Source organism: Lissotriton vulgaris, chromosome 8, assembly GCF_964263255.1.
Source record: "Lissotriton vulgaris chromosome 8, aLisVul1.2, whole genome shotgun sequence".
NCBI classification, from domain to species: domain Eukaryota; kingdom Metazoa; phylum Chordata; class Amphibia; order Caudata; family Salamandridae; genus Lissotriton; species Lissotriton vulgaris.
The window spans coordinates 1,319,054,508-1,319,060,507 of NC_141696.1; positions in this window are offsets into that span (position 1 = coordinate 1,319,054,508).

Sequence of the window (6,000 nt, forward strand, 5' to 3'; positions counted from 1 at the left end):
TGAATTACGCCCCTAATGTGAGTTATACTTAGGAGTTAGGGTCTAATGTGTTTAGACCAGTGAGGAGATTGCATAATGTGTTTATGCTGGTGAGGTTGGCGCAGGATGTAACTCGCACCTGATATGACTGTGCATAATATAAAGTTATGTTACAGGTTGAGGTGGAGTACAGTGATTACCAGTGGCTACTGGTTGTAGGTTTATGATCTATTTTTACTTGTACCAATTTCTGCTAAGTGTTGATCCTAAAAGTGGCTCACGTGGCCCTGTCCTGTGTAAATAATCCCGTGTGAATATTGCCCGTGCCAGTTGGCACAATGTATATTGTGTGATTACTATCTGATGTGTTTTGAGAATACAAAGGCTATTTTTACATAATCTTGTGTGGAGTGTGCCTGGGATGTTGTTGCTGTGTGCGTGCGCATTTGCTTTACACATTGCCTCTGGGATAAGCCTGACTACTCGTGCCAAGCTACCAAGGGGGTGAGCAGGGGTTATCTTTGGCTTGTAACACCCTTGCCCTGACTAGAGTTGTGGTTTTTGCCTGGCTTTGGCGCAAGCGTTAGCCACCCAGAAACCCCAGTTCTAACACACACACATTCACTATCCCATAACAATACTCACTTAACTAATTAATAAGTAATATATACTTTCAAATAGCTGTTAACCAACTTATGTAGTAGTTCACGCAACAAGAGATAGAGTGATATAGGGATATTCACACTGTTTAATCACTATCCCATTAATTTAGAGAAACACTTTTAAACACTTTACTGTACACTCATTTGTAAATGTTGTAACATATTTGTCTCATACATAAAAAACAGTAAGTAATTTAATTTCTAATTTCTAATTTAAAACATTTATAAAGCGCAGCGTGCACCGAACGGTTTCTTGGCGCTAGTGGAGGGTATTGGCTACAGAGACAAAAGTGAGAACCGGTGGTAGAGCCGGGAAGGGGGGTTTACACAGGGAATGTGTAGATGAGGTTTTAATTCACATGGTTTAGATTGGGAAAAGGGGTTATTTATATACATACTGGGATCGAGATAAGTCAAGACTCAGAGTGCCCACTGGGGCAAGATTTGTTTACACGGTTTCCTTTCATTAATTTGTAGGCGGATGAGCTTATTATTGATATACACAATGTAATGTAACCGACAATGCCCACTTGGGCTGTACAGAAAAATGTATATTTAGTATTTAATATTTAACATTTCATATTTTAATAGTGACTATAATATGTTTGTTAAAGGGTATGAATTTGTAAATGTGCAATATTCATGCTTTAGCCATATTGTCACTTACATTTGTTGAAGGCTTCTATTTGCCGGAGATTGTCAATAGTGGAAAGTTCTGAATAGAATTTGTTTCGCATTGAAATTCTGCCTCAAAATGAATTATGTGAAGGAATGTTTGTGATTCAATTTAGTACGATTATCGTTTTAAATTGTGATAGGTTGACGAGTAACGCAAATGAACTACGAGTCTGTTTTCACTCTTTACTTAATTGTAGTTCTACACATGACACGTAGTATCTACAAACAGGAAGTACAAAAATGGCTGCTGTCAAAACTTTATTGTTGGTGGGAAAGGAGCAAAATGCTCCGAAACGCTTTTGACTGAGGCTGAATAAAGAAAATTTGGGCATCACACATGGCGTTGTCATTCCTTGCATGAAAGGAGGAAGTGTACGGATATATATATGGTGATCAAGGCCGTTTTTGACGGCCGAAACGCGTCATGCCGATGGCGAGGGAAAAATAAAACCACTTTGAAACATACATCTGGTGTCGAGAGATCTGTACCTGAGGAACGTTTGAGGAGCCACTCTTGCAGGACTTTGCTTTCATATATATATATATATATATATGTGACCAAGCCCCGTTCGCGGGGCGAAACACGTCATGGAGGGCACTTGCTCTGCACTACTTGCTGCTGATTAAATGCACTGCTACAACTGAAAACTTTGTTGTGTTGGCTCATCTGTTCTAACTCGAGGGATCGCTTTGGAGGTCTGCGCTCGCTTTAACTGCGTCCAGAGCAGTTGGGAGTTTGCTGTTCATATATATATATATATATATATATATATGTTTTTAATCTGGAGGGGAAGTGAATAGGGTGTGAAAGAATTTATTAAGATTCTAAACGACAAGGAGGACAATCTTAGATTCACACATAACATCAGGAAGACAACTGTGGACTTTATAGATGTCAGAGTCTTTCACAAGGCGGGCCAACTAGCCACCACCCTCCACAGAAAGGACACGCCGGGAAATACAACCCTTCATGCCTCGAGTGCCCATCCCCACTATGTCATAGACAACATCCCTTATGGGGAGCTTCTTCGTTTGAAAAGAATATGTAGTAATGAGGAAGAGCTAAAAATTGCACTACTGAGGCACTAGATAGATTCAGGGAGCGAGGATATAAGGAAAACATATTAAAAAGAGCGGTAAATAAAATGCAAAAAAGATCTAGAGAAACTTTATTTAAACCGGTGGCATCAAATAAAGTCACTGAAGTGGATTCGGCCGAATCTACTATTAGATTCATCACTGCATATAGCTGCCAGGACAGGAAGATTTGGTCCATTTTATGTAAAAGTTGGCCTATATTAAAAACTGATGCGGTGTTATCTCAATATTTACCTGCTCAGCGAGATATTACGTTTCGGAGGGGACCCTCATTACGTACACATATCTCCAATCCTTGCCCTGAACTAGCCAGAAAGAAAAATTGGTTTCCACCCCGGCTGGGGTTTTACAAGTGCAGCAGTTGCAGGGCTTGCAAATTTGGAGTCAACACAGAGTATGCTGTTTACGTCCTGGCATGTACCTGCGGCCTGAGATACGTGGGAAGTACCAGGCTTCCAGGGCATGCCAGGATACTGCAGCATATTCGGGCAATCGTCAACAATGACAGTTCCTACCCGGTGGCTAGACACTTTAAAAGTGTCCACTGTAACAATCTCCAGTGTCTAAACTATTACGTCCTCACTTCAGTGCCTAAACCCAGAAGGGGAGGAGACCGGGATAGGATGCTACGGCAATTGGAATCCAAAATGATATTAGAGTTAGATTCCAAAGTACCGAATGGGCTTAACACTACGGAAGACCTGTATTATTTTCTGTAAACCATCATGTGTTTGTCAAAACAGGCTCCTTAGTTAATCAATTTGCAAGCACCTTCCTAACATCAGGTAGATGTGGTTTATTGCCTCAATCTAAAAACCCTCCATTTATTTGTTAAATTTACTATCAGTCTGAGTCCGACACCCAAATAAGATCCTTTTTTCTGTTCTCTCTTTTTTTCTAATTATTGTAAGCAGTGATGGATCATTAATTCTCCTGCGGGATACTAGTCACATTTACATTAAATACTACATGCAGGTCATAACGGTCATTGAAGTAGGGGTTGCCATCTAATAGAGATGTCCCCATCCTTTTGGGTCATCGAAAAATATAATGTTTGTACTACAATGATAAATTGAGCTCTGATTAGCATTTTAAGATTTATTTGCGTTACATTGCACATTTGAGTGTGAAGTTTACATTATTATTGTATTGCACTTTAATAATGGTACAGCCACATTGATGAAATCTGCCAATATTTATATTTATGTATAGGGTTTTTAAGTATGTATATAATTACTTTTTAACCATGAACTAATATGTATACATATCTATTAGGCAAAATATTTGTTTTTACATTTATGTGTATATTGGATGTGGTTTTACTTTTGGAATTGCAATATATTTATTTGCAGTTTGCACATGCGCAATTGCACAAACACTATGCACTTTACAAATGCTATTCTAGAGCAATTTAATATAAATATGCATTTATGCAGATATCGAGTAATTGTTACCAATCTAAAATGACATATATACTATTGTATTAGTAATGGCAAGTAATATCCCCGGATGAATTAGTTGTGACTTTGACCTATGAGTATTTTGTTTGTTTTCATTTAGTCACATGGTGTACACACATTCATTTAAAAAGAGGGCATTTTGGGAAATATTTCTGATGTGAACAAGGGCAACCGCCCGAAACGCGTCGTCTGCCACGCTGCTGTGACTCTCCTGGAATAAATTACCTTTGCCATCATCTGGGATTCGTTGGTCTCCTTGCTTGAGGTCACTGAGATATTGGTGATTTCGAATTGACCTTTTTTTTGCTGATATATATATACATATATATATCTACATATATACATATATATATATATATATTCACTGAAAAAACATAGGTTTTAGGGGTGTTATAGTTAGCTAGACATTTCACTCATACAAAACCATTGAAATTACCCTGTTATAGTTAGTTGTACTAACTATAACTCGCGCGCCCGCAATCCACTGCTGATGATGTCACATATTACATCATTCATGACATGGTCAGTGACATCACTGATGACATCACTAATGACATCTCAAATGACCTCACTGATGACACCCCTGATTACATCATCCTGTGAATGTGGTTTGGTTCGGTGTTCAAATATGTGTTATATATATATAGCAATCTGCATTGAAGAATGAGTGGATGTATAAGTGTCTGGATGGAGCATTTAGTAGCACTGTGATTGACTGTCTAAGTGACTAATTTAAAGTGTCTCACTAAATATACGGGATACTGATTAAACTGGTAAATATCTGTTTCATTGAATCTCTTGTTGTGTAAACTACTACATAAGTTGGTTTCCACCTCAAAGTCTATATTACTATTAATTAGTTACGTGAGTATCTGTATGGGATAGTGAATGGATAGTGAATGTATTTGTGGTTGGATGGGAGATGTGTGAGTGTCCAAAATGTTTAAATAGTTTATTTAGTAGTTATATGAGTTTAATACTGCACGTGGAAACACATGTTTGGGTGAGTGAATCTCTTTAAGGGTGTGGTGATGAGTAAATATATTTCTCAATGATACATATCTAACAAAGTTGAAATATAAAAGGCACTGTATGTGACACTTGTTGTTTATAAATAAGTATACATAAAACTCAGTGATTGTATGAGTGACTGTATTAAAAACTGTATACCTGTAATAGTGATTTTATAACACACTAAGTATAAGTTACTATCTATATGAATAAATAAAGTTGTTGTTTATAAGTGTGTACGTTAGTAAATGTAACTATTATCTATTGTTTGCATAAGTGAGTAGGATGACTGCATAAGTGAATATGATGTGTGCTGGTGCCTAATGTTGATGTAGGTGCATATGTATATTTGATAATGTTCTATTGATCTTTGTTAGCATGTATGAGTGAATCTATAGGTAAGTGTTTAGATATATGTTTAGATGTAGGAATCACTTAGTGGGTTTTTACAAACTTGTATCGGTGGGTCAATGGTTTCAAACATGGTACTCCATATTTTATAATGACTGTTGAAAGGTTTTGCTACTGTTGATCAGGTGTATCAGATTGATGTCATCAGTGATCACTGACCATGTCATGAATGATGCAATATGTGACATCATCAGCAGTGGATTGCGGCTGCGCGAGTTATAGTTAGTACAACTAACTATAACAGGGGAATTTCAATGGTTTTGCATGAGTGAAATGTCTAGCTAACTAGAACACCCCTAAAACCTATGTTATTTTCAGTGAATTTCTAAGTTTTTTAAAATGCTAATTACTAACTATAACATGTCTGTAACCTATGGTTTTTTCAGTGAATTTCGAAGGTTTTTTAAATGCTAATTCCTAACTATAACATATCTAAAACCTATGTTTTTTTTGCGAATTTGAAAGGTTTTTAAAATGATAATTTGTAAATATATTTATGGTGTTTTTTTAAATATTTATTTTTTTAAACTACATATTTTTAATCTTTTTATTTTTAGATATGTTATTTTTTAAATTGCCTTACACATTTTTAAAAATGTTTTGAATAAAAAAATATATTTTTTAATTACTTCATATTGTTTGTAATATACTTAAATTATTTTCATTCTTTTTTTCCTTTTTTTTGGAGTCGCGCACCTTAA